This window comes from Larimichthys crocea, chromosome XXIII (assembly GCF_000972845.2).
Source record: "Larimichthys crocea isolate SSNF chromosome XXIII, L_crocea_2.0, whole genome shotgun sequence".
NCBI classification, from domain to species: domain Eukaryota; kingdom Metazoa; phylum Chordata; class Actinopteri; family Sciaenidae; genus Larimichthys; species Larimichthys crocea.
The window spans coordinates 18,028,654-18,036,752 of record NC_040033.1 but is presented as its reverse complement, the minus strand read 5'-3'; positions in this window follow the sequence as shown (position 1 = coordinate 18,036,752).

Below are 8,099 nucleotides of genomic sequence, written 5' to 3'. Positions count from 1 at the left end.
AAGAAAGTGGTGACCATAGTTTGTTTTTTTATTGTTAAGTTATATAAATTGAGAATTTTTTTTTGTTTGTTTTGATAGAGACTGGATTTTCAATCCAATGACCAAATGCATATCTCCTTGTTGCTCTCATGTAAAATTTCTTTTATAAAAACAGTTGTTTCTTGGTCAAAGCAATGAATAAACCTCTGAATGAAATGAAACGTGTCATGTGTTTTATTCATTTGTTTATGTTCATTTTCAGGAGCTTTTTGCTGATTCACTCACTTATTTAAACAATTTATTTTAGCCACATGGAAGCGGTGAAAGAAGACGTAAACACATATTTTCACCTCATAAACCTAAGAGTCATATTTGTGTTGACCTGATGAAAGTAACACTCACCCCTTTTAGCTTTGTTTTTGTCTGTCATCTTAAAAAATATCCATGGTATAGCTGCTAAATGCATCACTGTGTTCACTAGTTAGTTGCCAACTTTGCCTGTTTGTCGTTTGGTTTAGGGGATGTGGGTACAGTCAGTTTGGTTTTCACTAAAAACAGTAGTAACTGGAAAGCTGATGAAAGTTTTCAGACTGAACAAAAACAGTAAATATGCAAGTTGGGCATCAAAACAATTCACTAAAAGACACTAAAAACGGTTGAATAGGGACTTTTAAAAATTCTTTATTGGGAACTTTTCTCTGAGGATTTATCACTACAAGCAACCCATCTCACATTTTATTTGATTTATGGTTGATAAAGAAAAAATATCAAGTAGTGCAGCCCTAAAGACTACTGAAGCTTAGTCTTTGACATTTCACTTAATCATTTGTCTTCTCTGAATAGCCTCAGATTATACGGAATGCTGTCAGTGTGTTTATCGTTTGAAAATGCAGGAAAAGAACAAATCGTGAGCACAAATACAAAATCTGGTTTGTTTAGGCAATTTTAGTTTCCCTTTGTTGATGTCACCAGACTGAAGTCTTACTGTAAATCCAAGGCCACTACTCAACACTGATCACAATGTAGGAGATGTTTGTTTATGACACACAAGGCGGGGTGGTTTTTAAGAGCTAAACAAACTAATCATGACGAACATTGGAAGAGCTGAATGTATACAGCAGTGTTCTGCGTCTACCACACACCACACATTAGTGGTTTGGGCTCCAGTGTTTGCTATCTCCTGTGTATTTTTGCTACCTTTGGAGGGATGTTGGGCGTTTCACTTTATTTGTTTGAGAAGATCGAAATCTGTCTCTCAGGGGTTCAAGAGGGCAGCTGCAGCAGCAGCAGCAAGAGATGAATGGCTTTAAATAAAGATTTCATTAAGTCTGGGTTTTCTATAGCCGCCGTCATGATGTGGATACCTAGGAAAGTCTGTGCATATAATTTGAACACTTGTGGTATTGCGGATCCTGTATGATAGCGTCAATAGACAACCAAGTCTTTGTGCAGTGTCTGAGTCTGGAGGCATCTCAGGGAGGCAAGGGGAAGACTAAATTTATATCTCATGCTTCCTAGGTGTGTCCTTTTCCTCAGGGCTCAGTCTCCTTTCTCTTTCCTGTGTATTAATGGCTCTACCATGCCACCGCTGAACCTGAGCTCTGCCACAGACCCCTCTCATGTCAGAACGAGGAAGATACTGAGGGAGAACACAAGACTGAAATAAGTGATTTGAGAGCTAGGAATAAAGATGTTGACAGCAGTTGTCCCTAAGCTGGTAGCAGTGAACGCCACAAACTGTAAATGCTGCCCAGTGTTGGAAAGTTCTGCGTCCTGCGGTTCCACTGTCAGTCAGAACCAATCAAGACGAAGCCTGTGGAGCAGCCAAACACCCAACAAGATGCCCCACTGGTTTCCCTGTGGATCAGTTGCCACAAGACCTCAGCATGGCTTTGTGAGTTGGCTCACTCCGACACTTCCTGAAATAATCCTATCAGGTTAGTTGACCTCTTATCCCTCAATGCACTCAGCTTGCCAAACTCCACCTTCGCTGAGCCACATTTTCCATTGAGAAAACTAAGTGATATTCCATGCTGCCTATAGCTTCTCCCTTCATCCATGCCTCTTCTCTGTGCTGCTGACAGATTTGAAAGGAGTCGGGGGAACTGCACGGTTATCTCGGTGCAGGAGACGGACAAGTGGAGATTCTCACTTGGCGCGGCCCGCGACTTGACAGACTCCAGACTTCACCTTGGACATTTAGTCCGCCAGAAACTCAGCTTCACCGACAACGGGCAAAACCACACGGAATGAAATCCAAGAACGCAGACGTTCTGAAAATCATTTCCCATTTGATGAGGAAATATGACTCCCGTGGCATGCTGAAGTAATTAGTTACCTTGCTGTGAAGGATGCTCCGACGAGCCCCCGTTCATTATATCCAGGGCTTTGTCTTTTACTAACTGCTGCCCTTGGACACATATATGAGAAAGATTGCGGGGCCTAATTGTTAGATTCCTGAAAGAATTGACTGATTAAAAACTTGGTCCAGCCTTGCAATCATTTTGGGACTGGGGCTGTTTTGGATCAGCTGTAACTTCATGGATGTTTGAGGAGGTGATGCATGCGGACCACTGCTCAGATCATGGACACAGTGTGAACCAGAGCTAATCACACGGGTGACAAGGGGTCAGAGAAGCATTATTACTTTGCAGACAAATTACACTGCTCAAATTAGCATATTTTCCTAAAGGGCACATCTGTAGGTGAACGTAGTTTGAGTTTGCGTGATACTGGGAACGTCCACAGGATGATACTGGGAAACATTAGCTAACACTGAAGAAGAATTACACCACGCAGCGCTTACACAGATTACTGACTAACTGAATTACTTTAATGACAGAGTCGTGCACAGGAAACAATGTGTTATTTCACTATTAGGTCTGATTTTTGGATTTCCTGCAGTCATTTTATATTCTTTGAAATACATATACGATGAAGAAAACCTTTTGATCTACACTCTTCTCACCCAAGTAGAATTAGATCCCTACTTTCATCTGCCTGTGACATTTTCATCTATATTACAATCTTTGTGTCAGACTTAAGACATTTTGGTTGTCTTATATTCTATCCCTTGATTTTTCATTTCCTCAAATCATTCATTTTAAAGTGAGCAATACATCCCATGTTTGTCTTCTTAATTCCATCCTTCTATTAAAGCCACATTTTTCAGCTCTTCTTCTGTATCCCGCTCTATTCGAGGCGGTCTCTGATTCTTCTCCGTGTTGAGCTAACCGAAGGCAGTTGAAAAATATTTCCTGTCTTCATTTCTCATAATAAACTTCTTTAAGAAACCACCAGAAACAAGAAGGAGAGAGCTATGTTTTCACGGAACCGCAAGTAAATGCTGTGTTTGGCCAAATGAGGACATGCCGGGTGTTATTCCAGGTGGACATCTTCTCTATTTTGTTTTGTGAGAGGGTCTGAGTCTGAAACAGGGAGGAAAAATGTGACACATGCCAGTTTAAAACAAAAAAGGTCAATCGCGCTTGTAAGAGCAGACTGTGGAGGCATGCACATTGTTCTGACCTGAGAGCATTGGGAAATGGATAAACGTAGATGGTTTAGAAATACTCTGCTCTGCTGCCAGAGTAAACCGCTCTCACAGAAAGGGAGACACTATTCATGAAATGGAACAGGAATGGGTCTTCAGGGGCAAGGGAATGCAGGAAATCTCTGCTTTGATACCTGGTGTCAACTTTTCATTCACATGATTTCATCGGCCGCGGTTTTTCGTACATGGGCTGCGTCGTGTTGTCGGCAAGACAACGCTTACACAAACTCCAACCGCGCAAAACATTTCTTCCTCTTTGCTCTAAACTGACATAATCCCAGTCACAGTCTCACCACAAAGCCCTGCAACACAACAGGTCTCATGTTCGCCACTCTTGTTTGGAGGTTATTCTGATCCGTTTCCATTTGCCTCCAACATCCAAATGGGCCCACCATGCACAGCCACATGCGGTGGATCCCCCTGTTTGTTTATTGGAGCATAATTCTTGTGAATTTCCTCCCTGGATCCCATGTCTGAGTCCATCCAAGAGTCACCCGTGCACATGGTAACAGCAACGGGACTGAATGAGTAGGCGGTTTAGCTGCCTGCACCTCAGCTGTTTCCTAACAGTCTAAATCCTGATAATTGGCCGTTCTCTGAGCTCCTGAGACAGGCCGACTAAACAGCTGCTACAAACAAAGAGACCCCTTCCAAAGGTGCTGTAGGTCCAAAACAGTGCAGGGCTGCCAACATGGGATCAAGACAAAGAACCTGTGGTGAGTAGAATGATATGTAAGCCGTGGGGGTGAGAACTGGTACTTTCACTTCTGTTGGTGCAAACAAAGGGTAAGATGACATATCCAGTTTCATATACACATGAAATCCCCCAATGATAGTTAGCGTCTCAGTATTACGGTGCTTGAAATTACTCTGAGAACGTTTTTTCCCTCTCCTTTTATTTCAGTCAGACATAAGCTCATTCACAGTCATTGTTTGGAACTCACAAAACATGCTGCTATCTTCAAGGGATGCAAGATTTGCATGCAAAGTCAGATTTGGAATGCTACCTCAGATTTGGGCGTACTTGGCTCCTTTTCACCCCATTTTTTCATTCACATTCTCCTTTTACTAGTAAACAATGTTTTTTTGACTCTATCACGCTATGGTTAGTTTTAACTTAGCAACTCCCTGACATTTTGCTGTTGGTCTAAGCCAAGGAGTAAGATCGAGGGCAAAATCTGAGGAGACACAAGATGATCTAAAGGATGAAATAAAATGAAAACAAAATCAAATATTTCCATGAAAAGTTTTTTCTTGTTTTTTTTCTGAGTGTGAAAGTATATCCCTGGCTTGAATAAAGAATAACAACCTAAATAGCCTGCAATTACTAGCTTTTTTCCGTGGTTTCCATCTTCATAACTGTTCTTCAGCTGGCATTGTATATCCTACTCCAAGTAAAGAACTCTGGTTATGTGACAACAGGTGAGATGGTTGAAAGACAAGACAAAAACAAAACAAATTAGGTAGAACGCTCTGGAAAATGCAAAGTAAGTGGATCTTGATTTTAGAATGCTTAGTCATAATGATGTTTATTTGGGATGTCCTGGTCGCCAAGTGGTTAAGACACATGACTTTCGTTAAATGTCATCCTGCTTCCTTCCCTCTTCGTATTTCCTGACCAGATCTTGTATGATATGAAAAAGCTACAGACAGAAACTCTTCCCAAAGACTTCGTGCGAAGACAAAGGTCATGGTTTTGATGTTTCAAATATTTTCGTACAAGGTATTATTTTTGCATTAGAGGAAGCCTCTCATTGCAGCTTTATTTTAGCTCCTGCGAATGAACTTTGGGTGTTGCCAGTTGCTGAGGCAGCTTAATTCAAAAATAACACTCATGGCAGCACTTTATGTCACGATTGCATGATTGCTGTTTTCGCATTCTGTGGTGTCACCAGCAGAGCCACTTTGCTTCATCCTAAGATCTGATAGGACTGTCTATTGCACATGAGGTTTGTCCTGAACCAGACACTGAAATGTTGGTTTTAGCCTGATGGATTGGGTTGTTCAGGAAAGTGGAATCTTGGAAAGTTTGCAACAGACACTGTCTCACTGAGGTAGCTGTATCATCCCTTCACATTCAGACGGCCATTTAAAAAGAAACTCTTGGATTTTCAAAAGGAGCAGCACCTCAACTTTGCCACGAGGCATTCATACGTGGTGTCTAAATGGAGAATTGCTTTAGAGCGTTTATTTACACATGGACGTTCTTTCTAGACTTTGGGACAAAATAAACTCAACTTGCCAGTTTTTTTTTTCAGCTTTCAACTGGATCTCAAATATCATGATTACACACTTGTATGCACATATATATGCATGATCTTCTTATTTATTATGGATTATTTATTCACACATATAAACAATTCAAATGCCTTAAGCACATGTAAGTGGTGTTAACTATTAATGCATGCTTATAACCAAGAGGAAACCTCAGTGACTGAAGTGAAGCCAGCATGGGAGTTCTAAAAACTGCAGTTCCTCAAACAGCCACTTGAGACTGGCTAAAAAACAAGTACTCCATGTTAAAATGTACAAGTTCCCAGCAGAAATAAACATGTTTACAGCCTGGTACAAAAAACTGTTTTGGTCTCTATAGATAATTTCCCCATTCATGACAACTGTACTGAGGGTGAAGACTTAAATTTATGCCATTTAAAAATGCAGCTTTGATTGGGGTGTGGTCTAGCTCAGTTGGTAGAGCAGCCGCCCCATGTGCAAAGGCTCAGTCCTTGCTGCAGCAGCCCAGGGTTCAAATCTGACCTGTGGTCTTTCCTGCATGTCAGGTGAGTGCCAATGACCAGAGCTGATCACACTCAACTTCACAATGTAACCCACACTGTCAATTTTTATTCAAACAGTTTATGTTTTTAATACTGTAATAGTTACTTTAATTCAGAAAAAAATCTTATATCTTGTTTGCCTGACTTCAATCTTATTGGCCAGTTGGGGGCAGTGCAAGAAACTGTAACAACATAGACAATTGAATATCATCATATCAGTCACAGCAGCGTTAGTAGAAATTGGTATATTCATTGTTATTTTATGGTAGAAGAGTTACATAATGTCTCTTAAACATGGCTAACGTGTTAGCAAATGGCTCTCTATTCAAACACCCACCAGGCATGGAGCAACATTAACATTCATTTCATGAGTCATGTGTCTGGCCACATGATGAAAGTCTGTAAGTCCAATGTTCACTCCTCTTTGTTTTGGTTTCCAAAAATCTCAATGAGAATATAATGTTGCTTTTTGTCTTCTAAATGCTCCATTATTGAATGCTCACTAACAATTTGCTAACTTTGTTCTCTATTTGGTGCTGGGCAGGTAGTGAACTGTGGCTTTATCAGAGCTTTTTGACAGAAAACAGCTGCCTGGTGCGTGAAAATTATGCTGGTGAGAGCATTGCACCAATGACAGTGAGCTAAAAGTAACTAAACTAGTCTCTGTGGAGCTGCAGTGTTAAGAAATAAATATCTTTGGACTCATCAAATGAGCTTTTTTACATTACATGTAGACATTTTTAACATTGCTTATTTTATTTTTTGTACAAAACGTCTGTTTCAATAATTTTTACTGACTGGCAAACTTAACCACCTATAAATTCTTGTGTTGGGCATTATAGGGGGCCGTTTCACTTTGGGGGTCTCTCTGATCAATCTGCTTTCACACAGTATTTTAGAGCCAATGTCCACATCAGGAAGCTGTTGGAAGTCTTACGAGGGCAGAGAGTATTTCCACCAGCCGTCGTAAGTTGTAGCAGCAGCACTGCAGAGTAAAACAGAAGCCACAACCACTCATAACATAATGACAGCCGGGGGATCACAAATAAGACATAGAGGAGAGCAGGGCCTGGTGTCTCTGTGTAATATTTCATCACAGAAAAGCTAAATAAATTCCTCACTACAGTCAAGTGAAACCACGTCAATGCAGCAGATGTAAGAAATGGCAGCTGCCGGAGGAATGCGGTTTGGCAGCGAGCGGGGCCTGGAGAGAGACTGGAAGGTCCTCTCACGTTAACACTTTGTGTTTGGGAACACAAAGATACATTGTTGACGGACTGAGCGGGATTCAATCGCATTTCTGCCTGAGCCGTGTGTGTGTGTGTGTGTGTGTGTGTGTGTGTGTGTCTGTGTGTGTGTGTGAAAGGGACAGGGTGGTGGGTCCAGTCTCCTTCATGGTCATATGGAAAAATCCCACACAAAGCGAGCCTCCAAGTGAAACTCCCAGGACGTATTTTAAAAGGATGGCATTACGGAACAGAGTGGTATTAAACACACACACACACACACACATAGACACACACAGTTTACCCTTTTATAAGAACATATTGTGATATTTAGGTGGATGGAGAGTGACATAGAGACAGAGTGAGAGGCAGTGGACCTGGCAGGCAGCATGGCATCAGTATGGCAGCCAGTTCCGAAGGCCAGCAAATAAATAGGCCTCATATTGCTCAAGAGTACAGCCGGAGCCAAAACTGTAATGTTACCATAAATCTGGAATCGAATGGGCACTCTCGGCCAACGCAGGAGCCTATTCCTCCAGATGTTAGTTATGAAACTCTTATTTT